This window comes from Parasteatoda tepidariorum, chromosome 2, assembly GCF_982258835.1.
Source record: "Parasteatoda tepidariorum strain Cologne lab strain chromosome 2, Ptep-v5.0, whole genome shotgun sequence".
Classification (NCBI taxonomy): domain Eukaryota; kingdom Metazoa; phylum Arthropoda; class Arachnida; order Araneae; family Theridiidae; genus Parasteatoda; species Parasteatoda tepidariorum.
Genome location: NC_141756.1, coordinates 132,689,158 through 132,703,181, shown reverse-complemented (window position 1 = coordinate 132,703,181; position 14,024 = coordinate 132,689,158). Strand labels below are relative to the sequence as shown.

At 28.9% G+C, this 14,024-nt stretch overlaps 1 long non-coding RNA gene across 11 annotated transcripts in view; it reads right to left on the bottom strand.

The window, feature by feature from the left end:
- Positions 1-14,024, bottom strand: part of LOC147816245 (uncharacterized) — a 34,736-nt gene that overhangs the window by 11,142 nt on the left and 9,570 nt on the right. For 7 of the 11 annotated variants that reach the window (XR_015431929.1, XR_015431923.1, XR_015431924.1 and 4 more), the window contains 7 exons: positions 13,926-13,980; positions 12,304-12,372; positions 10,111-10,329; positions 9,035-9,164; positions 6,420-6,593; positions 4,507-4,578; positions 2,178-2,246 (listed from right to left, as the gene is read on the bottom strand). This is a non-coding gene — a long non-coding RNA (uncharacterized LOC147816245). Of the gene's footprint in view, positions 1-2,177; positions 2,247-4,506; positions 4,579-6,419; positions 6,594-9,034; positions 9,165-10,110; positions 10,346-12,303; positions 12,373-13,925; positions 13,981-14,024 lie in introns of all 11 variants that reach the window. The other 4 variants (XR_015431927.1, XR_015431933.1, XR_015431932.1 and 1 more) reach the window with 4 other exon arrangements.

Sequence of the window (14,024 nt, the reverse complement as noted above, 5' to 3'; positions counted from 1 at the left end):
AAGAAAAAGGAAAAATGCATGTTAAAATGTAACAATTGAAACAGCACAATTATTTTAACAAAGAAAAAAAAAGATTAAGTGTTTCAAACATATTTATCTAGCCTCAAAATAATTTGCAAACATTCTAAAGCATTTTTTAATGATTTTATGAAATATTTTTGAAACAAAATGCAGTTTACTTACACATGGCAAATTAATAGCTTTAATCGTGTAATGATTAGTAACTTTTACATAGTCTAAATCACATAATTCACATTTCATAATAAAGTGATTAGATGTGACTGCTATTTCGATAATTTTTTATAAGTTTATTGTTCACAATAATCTGACGTCTTAAAATGCAATAACAAAAATTATTCTAGGTTATTTTTAAAAAAAGAAAGGTATTTTTGCATAAATAGTGAACATTTAAAGCACATAACATAGTGCATATAACATCCTCATGTTTGACAATAACTTAGTATTTAAACTATTATATAATAATTTATATAAAAGTGTTAAGGCTTTTTAAATTAAGTAAAATTAAGGATTGAAATAGAAAAAAGTTTAAGCATAAAAAAAAAAAAACTTTGAAAAGTTTATTGCATCAAAATATATAGCCTATTTCAAGAGTCGAAATTCAACTCTTCTTTCAATTGAAGAATTTAGTGTAAGAAAAGTTCTAAGTTACACATTCAATGAAATTGAGATTTTTCAGAGAAAGAGCTTATTTAAGTCTTACCTAACTGTACAACATTATTTTAATTTATAATTTTAATTAGTGATCCTTAAATTTTGAAAATCTCATTGGAAGAAGGCACTAATTGACAATCTAAGAGTTTTTACAGAATTGAAGAAATTCCAAGTGTATTTGGCAACTAACAGTGAACCATTAAAAGTTTATCTTATTGTAGCAAATTAATATGCCAAAAGAATAAAGTCTGTGAACTGAATAGTTAAAACTAATGTTAAGAATTTACAAAAATTTTGTCAATTGGAAGCTGCAGGACAGGAAATAAAGGTAAGGCATAAACTTTACTTCTTAATGTCCATGTAAAGATTTAACATTACTTTCTACGCAAACTCAATAAAATGTCACTTAGAATTTTATTTTGTAATATAATTATAATTTTGATCCAGCTACAAAAAATAATAATTCCCTTTTTTGCATATGACTTCAGAGTTTATCAGGATATTTTTAAAAAATGTTCCCTAATTTTTATAAGACAGCACTTTCATTTTGTGTCACTTGGCATACTTGAATTTGCTATGCATCTTTCTAAATTTAAGTGGAAAAAATCCAAATATCTTGAAACAATTTTTTTTTTATCTTTAAAACATATATTCTCCCTTAAAGCTTGATTTAATAAAATAGTGATGATTTTATTCTCTGAAATTAGCTATTAAAAATCAGCCAATTGCATAATCCAGTTATTTTATCAGTGTTATCCCTGTATATTTAAATATAGATATATATATTTCCTACGGCAGGCACTGAACATTCGTTCTTCACCTTGGAAGAGGCTAGAAGTGTTGCTTATTCAACTTTACCCGGTGGGCACCTGTGAACCTAAGTCACGGAGGCGAGCAGCATTACCCACGCCACACTGCCACTATATATATATATTTCTAAATCATTCAAAAGCTAGTTATAAAATCGGCAGCTTTTAAAAATTATAAGTCATAATCGAATGAATTAAAATCGATGGTCAGTGGGTAGTGTAATTACTGAAAGAATTACAGTAGAGTATCCTTTATAATGGAGAGAAATTTAAAATGCCTTCATAACAACAGTCTTCATAAGTTAAACGAAACTTTGTGCACTTCAGACAGCAAATTGGTCCATTCAGTATACAAGCTGTTTCTAAAAGAAAAAAAATTCCTCCGATAGGAATGGAGAAAAGGAAAGTATCATTTAAAGAGGTTAGAAAATTGACAAAAGTGACAGAAACTTATGAACTCATTACACCACTACATTTCTTGAGACAGAAATCCTATTGACTATAATATCTTAATTTTTTTTAAAACTATTTTTACAGAATATTAAATAGACATTTCATTCACAATTGTATGAAGAAAAAAAACTTTAAAAAATGCAAACATTTCATTCTTTTACAAAATAAAACAAAGAAATAAATATGAAAGGGGGACTTGATGATAGAGATCTTTTAAAAATGATGAAACTTTAAGATACTTACTTGTTGAAGTAATCAGGCAATGTTAAAAGAATTTCATAAACAGCTGCAGCTTTATTTAACTCGTCAATTCTAGGGAAAAAATAATAAGATTGATATCAGATTTATGCATACATAATTTTAAAAAAACATTCTGATTCACTGAATGTAAATTCACAAATTATAGCATAGAAATACATTAAAATTTATCACTGATAAAACTAGTTATCGTTAATCAATCACTAAATAACTAAGTGTTAAAAATATTCAGTTAATTTACAAACTTTTAAATAAACTCATAATTATTACATGCATTTGCAATTTTGTTTGCAAACAACTGTAATGTACCTCTTTATTTCCTAATTTAAATTTCTAATCACATATTTATAATATATGTGTAAATTTATCTACGACAAATCAAAAACATTTTGCTTCATTTACAGATATCTCTAAAATTTGTCTCTGATGAAACATGTTATAATCAGACCCACTCTAAATAAATAGGTGCAACACATATTTAATTAAAGTGCAAAAATTTTACCTAATTATGCTACACATATGCAGTTCAGTCTACAGACAATAAATTGTAACCAAATTTAACTCTATATTATACAAGTGAGAATTTATTTATGGATAATTTAAATATAAATTCTCACACAGATCATTCAGAGATAAATTATGATTTGTCTCTAGAAAGACAAGTAATTCTTATACAAGCTCTGAATAAGCAGGTATTGATCGATAAAATAAATTTAAAAATTAGTTAACAAACATCTATCATCTGTAAATGTGTGAAAAGTTTTATAATATTAATAAACATCCCTATATTTTTTTAAATTTAGTTTTTGCTACTTAGTAAAAGACACTCCACAGAACCTTCTTTTTTAATGAGAAATTGGCTCTGCTGTCTACTACATTAATACAAACACATTTTTATGCTTATAGAGTGAAATTGGAAAATTCTGCTACTGGCCAATTGCAGCATTTTTATCAGTGGCCTCTTTTTAAAACACGTGATCACTCTTGAAAAACTCAAAATGTTTAACTATAAAAAGAACTGTTGATATTAGTGTGAATGGAGAGCTGAGTGTACTGAGTTTGATCCTGGAGGCAGACAAAACAACTGACGTATATATGTAGCAAGGTGCAAGTTAAATCTAGTGAGGCTGAAAGTCCGCTCGTCGGTTGTCAAGAGGAAGTTGGGTGAAAAGGGTACCAGCTCAGAAAATGCCAAAGTCGCCTGATCAGGACAAAATTACGTGCTATTCCTACCATGGGCATTAAAAGATAAAGCCCTGAAAATGGGTGAATGGTCATGGGTGGATGATGGTGATGTTAATAAAGAAAGGCATTTTGAAACATTTCTCAAAATATAGTAAGTAGTACACAATCTATTTTTAAAAATATTTAAAAATTGTGAGAATCAAGCAAAATATAAAGTAATTTTCAGAAAAATATATTCATAATAAATGCACATAGGATGTAGTTTTGATGAATAAAGTTGCAATCGGTAGACAATTTTTCAATTGTCATTTGCTATATTTAGTTGCCTTCTGGCCGGTAGCAACTGTTAATTTTATCGTATACTATTGTAATATTCAAGCTGAATCTCCTTAAAAATAACTAAATTCAAATGTAATTTTTTAACAAGTAAATTACTTCAGAAATGAACATTTAATGCATTTCTTTCGAGTGGTGCAATTAATAATGTTGTCAATGTCGTAACACATTTAATTATGCTATTACATAATTAACCACTGTGTGCCATGACAAAGTTTTTACAGTGGCATATGCAAACTTATCAAAAAATTTAAAAACCTGAAAAAGTCATCTTCAGGAACAATACCAAATTTTACATCATTAGGCTGTCAAATATTTTTGTAGACATTGACAAAATACATTTGTAAACAATTGTGATTGATTGAGAACAATGAAACTAGAACTAATTGCAACTAAGAACTCATCGCAATATAGATAAATTTTGCAGAAAAACTACTAACTCGCAATATAGATAAATTTTGCAGAAAAACTGCTAACTCGAAAGCCATATTAATTCGCCACTGCTAGTTAATAATTATTTAAAATCAAATGTTTCAAGCATAAAGTGCTTTAGGTGTACTAGTGATCATTTGGTTTTTAGGATACACAGCTCAGCTACTGTAGTATATACCCATCTTCAATAAGTTAAATGATTTCATAAAGTGCTTAAAATGTTTCATTAAATGTTTTAAACTTTATTTTAAGGTTAAAAAAAACTTGCACAAAACTGTTTGTTTTTAGAGCTACCACACTTGTCTTAATCAAACACCTAAAATGAAAACTTATAAATACGATATGAAGAAAAAATACTTGCCTCTCGCATGCATAAACACAGTGAAGTCCAAAAAAAAACCATGTCATCCAATTCACACAAAATTGAACATGTCTAAAAAAGTATTCGAAGATAAGCATTTTTAGGTAAAAAAAAAACATTTGCAAACTCATAAAAAATTACCTTACATTAAGTTGAAAAAGTTTCTTAAACTAAAATAAGATAAGAAAGCATTTAAAAACTTTGTATGGCAGACTCTCAATTGTCGGGGATGATCGGGGAATGCCATTTCTCTGATAAAGTTACATACCAAAGGATGTAATTGTATAAAAAATTTTAAAAAATGAATTACACAAAATACAACATTTTTTATGCATTAGGACAATAATAATTTAATTAATTTAAAAAGAAAAGAATACAAATTTGAAAGTAATTTATATTTTCTAGAGCAAACATTTATTCGAGATGCAGAAGAAGTAGCCAATGCAAAAAAAAAAAAAAAAAAAAATGTGTATAACTTTTTCATAACAATTTTTAAACACATTGAAACAAGTCAGTTTTGGTTGGTGAGAGACAATTAAAAATCCACTCTGATCGGTTTGAAAAAGTTCCCCATGAAAAAAAAATTGCGATCGCCGAAACCTGATCACAGGTCACAAATTGGCAAAATGGTGTTGGCATCATTTTTTTTCTAGCTTCAACTCTAACCTTTGGAATCGTTCCATCAGTTTGGGACCCTCTTTATGTTTTATACTCACCTGAATTAGTATTGAAAACGATCCACTTTGAACTGTAGGTTAGAATTTCTGATTCTTAATTAAAATAATAAAAACAAAAACATCATTCGAATTATGAAATTCTCTTTTATTCACAACTCAAGAAGTATTTATGGAATCTCTCTGGTCCCATATCTCAAAATTAAACTCACCAACTTAATGCATTTCAAATTTAAAGGGAAAAAAACAATTGTAAAAAACATCAGCAGTCGCCATAGCAACATGTTCACTATTACTCTTGAACACAGTTGAAAAATGTGATGACGTCCAAATAAGGTGCGCACGCTATCAAACCCAAAACAACACCCACTTTGCCAATGGGTAAAAATAAAAAGTGGGTTCTTTATCCTACATTCCTCATCTTTAAGGTCATCCCTAATAACTACTCATTTGAATAATCAAGATCATGGTTAACTGAGAATTATATTTATTACTTTAAGACAAATGTAATGTAAAATAATGTTTTCAAAATGGTGGTGGCTCAGATAATAGATCACTCGCTTCCTAATGAGGTAACCCAGCCTTGAATCTCAGAATCAGAAATTTAATACGAGTACTGCTTCTAGTATGCACCAACTACGGTACAAACATTAACTATCCACAGTGATGGTAGACCAATCATTTCCTCTCCGTGCAATGCAAACATGGGTTAGTTGCATCAAGAAGTCCTCCACGAAAGCTAATTTGTCCAAATTCTTGATCCAAACCCTTATCTTCTGAATTAGTTTTAAAATTACAACAAAAAAAAATAAAAATAACGGAGTTGAAAATTGAAAGTCATAAACTCAGAATTGGACCTGCTATTCAACACCAGATATAGAATTAAAAAAAATATTCACTTCATTACTATTGTACAGATCTCAGGAGAATTTCTCCAGTCAAGTTTCACAATGTGGATGGTATTATGGCTACAAGAGAAAGTCACTTCCAAGAGGGGTGTGGGATGGATATTGTTAATTTGATCTTGGCACAGAATTGACACCTATGTTTCCCCACTGCACCCCATTGGAAATGTGCTCTCACATGTTACCATAGCAGCAGACTGCTCCAGACTTTTAGTCTGGAAGAGTTATCTTGAAACCTGCACAGTAGCATGAACAGTTTTAAAATAAACATAAATACATCAAGTTCAATGAACCAGTAATAATCATTAAAAGAAATATTAAAAACAAAAATTACCTCTGATTTTAAACTTTCTATAAACAGCTTGCAGTAACTGAAATCATTACTTGACATATAGAGAATGTAATTTTTGAGGAGAGGTTTTGCAGATCCTGAACTATATTTTTCACACTAATTGAAGTAAGGTACTAACCATGAATACAAATGAGCAATGAAGTTTTCTTTTGATGTCTAAAATTAAAAAAATACATAGCATATAAACCATTAAAAATAAATATAAAAATAAAGTAAACTATAGTTTTACTAACTAAGGCAAACAACGTTAAAGAGCACAAAAATATTTTTGTGTTCTTTAACATTGTTTGCCTTAGTTTGTATTTTAGCACAAAGGTCGCCCACTTGTGTTTTTTTTAGTTTTACTGCTGAAAATCAACATGGTTTTACTTCAATCTCGTTACAAACACCCAGAAAAAAAATTTCCTTGACTTTTACTTCATTTCTTCAGACCAATATTCATTAATTTTTATTATTGATGATAAATTTTATAATTGATTTTCCCGTTCTGCCTTATTTGTGCAGATAAATTACAAAGATATTTTAGTTACTCTTGAAGTTTAAAATCTAAAATTTTTTAATCATGAAAAAATATCAAATAATAACAAATAACATGGCACATTAAAAAAACAAAATATATTATAAGCATAAAAAAGTAACAAAGCTATTAAATATTATGTAAAAGTAATAAATATAATGTGACACGAAATTCACGTAAAACATATTTTAATATGTTTTCATACAAAAAAAAAAAAAAAAAAAAAAAAAAAAAAAAGATTTTACATATTAAACTGAATTTAAGAACAAAAATGTGACCACAATTCAGATGCTTTAAAAATCAACATTCAATGAAGTATTAAAACAACCATTTTTTTTCTCAAAAACACTTCAAGCTTTCATAACTAAAATTTATATCAGTTGTTTAAAGTAGATAACAAGAAAAATGTTAAATCATGTAACATTTGATCTATAATTATAAAATAAGAGGCACCTCTCTTAGACATGAGAAACATTAAACTGCTAGCAAAACAAAAAATTCTAAGACAACAAGAAACTTTTTACAGGAGTCTGATATCATATGACCCCTCCTAGGGCTATCAGGATTTTATGTTTCAGATTGGACACAAGTTTCTACAGATTCACTATATTGGACTTGTAGACTCTCCTAACTGCATTTTGAGTGAGAAACATGTTGACATGAATGATCTTTAGAACGGTTCTGCCACCCAGGAAGCTTGCTTTTATTATATTTCAAGAAACACTCCAACCTTGAGTAATCTCTTTTGGCATTCAATTGAAGAACTTATGCTTCATAAGCAAATACAAGGTTGTAATTAAAAAAATAATTAAAAAATTAACTCGAAAGAAATTATGATACACGATTCATAATCTACTTTCACAAGCTACACAAAATAAAAGTTAAAGAAATAAAATATGGGAATAGAATTAACGCTAATGTAAATAATATTGCTTAACATGTGCACAAATTATGATGAATCTAAACAATATGCTAAATAATAACTCCGAAAGATATTATCAGTATGTAACTAACACATTTACATCAACCTTCTTCAATGGAATCTTCATCAAGGTATCCCATTAAAATTTGAGAGGTCTCAAGTTCAGGCTTCACATATTTCTTTTTTGATCTAGTTACACACTTAAAGTAAATATTTACACTTAATTGTCTAAATATAAGATGATTGGGCTTCAATGAGTATGGTAAATCTTTCATAAAAGCATGCATGATTGTAATGCTTTTTCGTAATTATCCCTTGTTAGTGATAGTAAAACTGCCCTATGTTTTATTCTCAGATTTCAATGCTTTATTCTTGTCTTTCACAAAATATTTTGCTCACACCAAATATTTACCATTAAAAAAATTCAATTTTGTAACAATAAAAGTAAAAGACTTAATATCCTTAATTGAAGATGCCACCTTTGGCTACATGTCTGAGGCTGTAGCAAAATAGAAAAGAGAGCTCTTCGAATACCTAACTAAAGCATGAAACTGCTCGGTACGGTATGCTATACCAGAACATCAACTTCGAGGCAGAGCAACATACACTGATTAAGCAAAGCATCAAATGTACTAAGATCCTACTTACTAAGATGGCAAAATGCCAGCGTGTATGTCACCTGAATCGTTTGTTGTTTAGGTACGGTGCCTCCCACTAACCACCATTTTATTCTATTTCGATATGCACTAGCAGATATAACAGCATGAATGATATAACAGAATTTTAAAAGAAATAATTTAACAAAAAGTACAGCTGCTTATCAAAAAAATGCAAAAATGCAGCAACAAACCAAAAATAAAAAGAGAAAACTTCAAAAAATCAGCAGTGGTTAAGGGTAGAAGCGGGTGTAAACCCGTTTCTAGAAGAGTTCCTACTGTTGTAAACCAAAATGTTTTCTCCTCTGCACTGTACCAACCCTAAAGAGACTGGTTTATATTGTGTCTATAGAAGCTAGCCTTCTTCTCCTATGTAGATTATTTGGCTGTAGACTCCTCACCCCTTCTGTGCACACCTTTGAGGGCAGTTACGAGGGAAAAATTTCCCTAAAAATTAAACATTATTGATAATAAAAACATAAGAGTGTATTAAAATGTTTACTTGTATGCTCCTTTGCATTCCAAGTTTCAAAAGTTGAAGAGCATTATCTACAAGTCCAGATCTTGCTTCAATTTGCTGTGCTCTATCAATAAACCATTCTGTAACTACTTCAGATGATAAGGAATAATTTCTGGAAATAAAAATAAAATCACTTTTAAGTTAGTTAGAATTCTATAAAATAAAATTAATTACATCAGAGAAATTAGAAAAAGCTTTAATTTAATCTTTTTTTAATTAAATGTTAATAAAAAATTCACTAAGTTCTCATTATCTGCAGTAATTGTGCTTGTACCTAGTTTAAGAAATCAAAATATTTGGATAATCGAAGCATTTTTTGTCTTGAAAGCACAAAATGATTGCCACTTGTTAAGGCAGATAGGCTAACTTGGCCCCTGGCCTACAGCTTGGTAGAGCCTCCTTAGACAAATGCTATCTTTTAGTCGATGGTCCTTTGAATCAGTAACTAAACTCTTAATTTTTCTTCTTCTAAAGAACTTAGACTAACATTAGTAGCTTCATACAAAAAGCAACAGTATAGTGTGCAAAAAAAAAAAAAAAAATGAACACCTCAATATCTTTTGGCCTAATGATTTTATCTTCATGTACTAAGATGCTAAATTAATAGAATTATTAAGATAACAACTTAGTGCATAAAAGACTATAAAGGTGCTTGTTTCTTTATTTTGCACATTGTATATAACACACTTGTAACAAACAAATTAATAAACATTAAATTTATAAGCAATCCACAATAGGAATTTTCTTGTAATTTTTACTTTTTTTAAAGGACTTAGACCAATATTTGCAGCTTCATTCCTAAAGTAACAATATTAAGAAAGCAAACACTTCAATATTTTTTGACTTAATGATTGGATCTTTATTTACTAAGATGCTATCTTAATTAGATGGCCTTGTAGAGATTATCTTAATGATTTGATTAAGATAGCTCCTTAGAGCCAACCTTTAGATCAAATGTTATTAAAGTACTTGCTTCTTTATATTGCATACCATACATACCACACTATTAACAAACATTTAATCTATAAATTTATGAAGGATCCACAATAGGAACTTACTTGTAAAGAGGTAACAGAGACTCGGAAGGTGAAGTGGTCTCAGGAAAATAACTGAGTATTCCCTTCTGCTCCCATATAAGTGAAAGGCGTTGCTACCGCTTACAAATTAGAGTAAAAAGAAAACTGAATGGTCGCTTCCAGGCCACATCGGGATCAGAATTGTTTGATAAACTTGGGATCAAAATGCTGTTGTGCTGCAACAGCACCACCTAGGATTATCTAGAGAAAAAAAAAACTTTAACAAAGTTAAAAGTTTGACGATGTTCACATTCATTAATTAAAATATAATTAACATCCCCACAGCAGCATCTTGCAAATTTTAGCTGAAAACTTGAAGCACCCTTAATTGATATTTTATTGTATCCTGATTGAATCCTAGGTATTATTCCTCGGTCAGGTAAATCCTAGGTTTATGGTATTCTTATTGAACTATCTAGTCTAAAATATTTACATTCCTAGACATATATTTTCTACCTAAATGAAATTTTTCTTCAAAATTAAAATTTTATTAAACCTAGGATATGCAGGGCAATATAATTTTTAATTCTTGAGGCCCATGCGCATAAAATATTCAGGAGTTGCTAGATGGTCTAGGGCAAAATTAGGAAACTTTGGCAACAGCCAGTTGCAGCATTTTTAACAGTAGAAACTTTTTCAAAAATAGAACATTTTAAATGGTTAAAAATTGTCAATAAATAATAATATCAGGCATTTCTTTTAAAGCATCTCTCAAAATATGGTAAATATTACAATTGTAAAATGAATAAAATTTTCAAAAAACAAGTGTGAAATAAAATAATTTCTTAAGTGTTACAGGGATGAGATTAGCCAAAAGACAAAAAAGCTGAATTTCCACGATATTAAATTTTACGCAAGCACAACCCTTTAATAATAAATTCCAGACAGTTTAAGGTAATAAATAATGTGTTGACATACAATTGTGTACTAATCTATTATTATAAGTGAGTACATTGATACTTAACATTTAGTAAAAATAAAAATTACCAATTGAAAAAATAAAGCTGGAAATTATATTTTTCCTCAGTTCACATAAGAGACAATTATTACTTGAAAAACTACCTGGTTTAGCAAATTAAAACTACTGAGAATATACATTAATATTTCATTTCTTTTAATAAATACTGTTATGTGATTTATAGCAAATATATCAGTAATATTACTTTTTAAATTATATTGGGAAAAAAAACTTTAACAATGGACCGAGTCATTATGTTCATATTATAGTCTAATCTAACTAGAGCCCTCTTAAACATATCAATAACAGTGAAGTAAAAATATATAGTAACTCCTTAACATACAAAAATTGCTATTTTAGTTTGACAAATTACATGACAATCAGCAACTGTTTAGATAATTGTTTTTTATTTGATAAGAATTTTGCATTTTATAGCATAAATAACAGCAATTATGAATAAAATTCTGATGATGAGTTAATTAACTCTTTTTCCAAAAAAAAAATTAAATCCCTTTTTAAGTAATTGCTTTTGTTTGCTATATCTTTTATGTTTGCTATATTTAGTCGTTAGTCCATCTTCAAACATCTTGTGACAAATCCTATTTTTTCTTCTTTGCAAGCACAGAATGTAAGTTTTGAATATATTCCCTTCCAGTTTCTCTGATGTTGTAACACTTACACATACTAATAATCGTCGTTAGATAAACAGTCAACAAACAAAGTATATATCAATATTAAATTTTGACAAAGTGTAATGTCTTTCAGTAGAAAAGGGCTAAATTTTATTGATAAGAGCATTAAAACAATTCAAATTTAAAAGTCAGACAAGAAAAGTTATATCATTCAACTTTGTAGTGCTCGTTAATTTTTTTAAGAATTTTAAATCCTTAGTTTATTTAATTTTAAAATATTGACATTGATTATTCTTGCATTAGGCTCTAGACATGATAACATATTATAACATCAGCATAAATATTAGTATACAAAAGTAGAAATAATTTGTTAAGTAATGTAAACATGTGTTTAATTGCCTTTAAACCACAGAGAGAAAAAAATGCTAAATGAAAACAATAAAATTTCATTTTAATCAAACATTAAATGACACTTAAAAATTTATGAAACTCATTACTTCTTTAGAAATATATAAATTAAGAGACAAAACATTATGAGAAAAAAGTTTAAGAATAAATGTAGAAATAAAAGAAAACTAATGCTACCTCATAAGTAGTTAGCCTGTCAACATAATTTAGAAGTAGTTGCATAGTTGCTTCTGTTCCAGATTAAGTCTGAAAATTAATAACAGATATTTATTATTTTGCTACAAACTGATTATGTGTGAACCCTGTTGTAAAAAGTAATAATAGTTTAGAGATAAAGCAGATTTTTCTAAAATATATATTTATTACAACATATTTCTGCAAGGAAGACTTAATTGTTTAGAAATTGCAGAACATTACTTGAGCAAAATGGATTAATCACTTTTTAACCTATGAGGTCTTCTCATATAATCAATTTATGTTATTTTATAGTAATTCCTAAAAATGTGTGCAAACAATGTTTTACTATGATTACTTCAACACCTTATGAATAATATAACTTAACATAATTTTTTTTTACAGTGTTTTCGTTAAAATGGTTACAAAATTGTATGGATTTCAAAAATATGGTGACATTCATATTCAATGCCAAGATCAAAGAAAAGCCATGATCTCCAATGAAACTGTTGCTGAAAAATTTAGTGTTAAGGAATTCTGAGATTTGTACAGCATTGAATAAAAGAATGGTACAATCCTCTTCTCCCAATAAAGATAGTATTAACTTAACACATAATTTATTTTATATCATATTTATCATATTATATCATATCATTTTATATCATATTTTATTTTATAACTGGCATTGAGCAGTCAATCCAGTTTCAGGTTTACAACTATCAATGCTTGACTACGCTTTCTTGTAAATTTTGAACCTAATCCAGAAAACAAGACAACTCCTGAATCAAACATTGGGACTAACCAACCCTTGTAATGGTGCTCACAATTTTTGCACAGAACTTCCTTTATAACCCAAAATAGAAAAAACTGTGTTTCAGAAGATATCATTTTTAATAATTGTGAAACATTTTCTTGAGAGTGTATTGACAGATATAACTAGTCCATCAAATTGAGAAAAAAAAACTAATTAAAAACAAATTCCTCAAAAAAGACGATATTTTACAAGGTCTAACAAGCAAATATACTACATTAGAGAATAAAAGAAAGATAGTAAGTATGCAAGTACAACGTAATAGCAATCATATGTGTTCACCTTTAAGACAAGTCAAAATAACTAATGCATATTTCTTCGAAACATATTTCACAATTTTAAAAAAAATATATAATTGATATGTTGTGAAACTAAATAAATAACGATAAAAACCAAATTGAAGAGAATTTAATTGTTTCAAAGAATAATTGACTTAATATAGCTTAATTAGTAGATTGTATCGACGCCCGGTGGCTGAGCGGTAGCGCTTCGCGCTGTCGTGCCACAGGTCCTTGGTTCGATCCTTGGGCCGGGCAAGGCCGACTCAGCCTTTCATCCCTTCAGTGGGTCGATAAAATGAGTACCAAGCATGCTTGGGAACTAACACTGGGGGTTCCGCGTTCGGCTGACCACCTGACCGGAACATATGCTCCTGCACCCCAGAGCCCAAGGTCAAGAAAACTGAGATGGGCACAGTCGGCCTTGGCCCTCTTAATGGGCTGTCGCGCCACTGAGTTAGTTAGTTAGTTAGTAGATTGTATCACTACAAGGTTTCAAAATTAAAAAATTAGAACATAAAATGATAATTAATTACCTAAAAAACTTTTTTACTTTCATAATTCCTAACTTCTTCGTTAGTGCCAACAAAGCTAAAAAAAAAAGAAATTAAAGTGTTAATACCAGCGTTTAAATC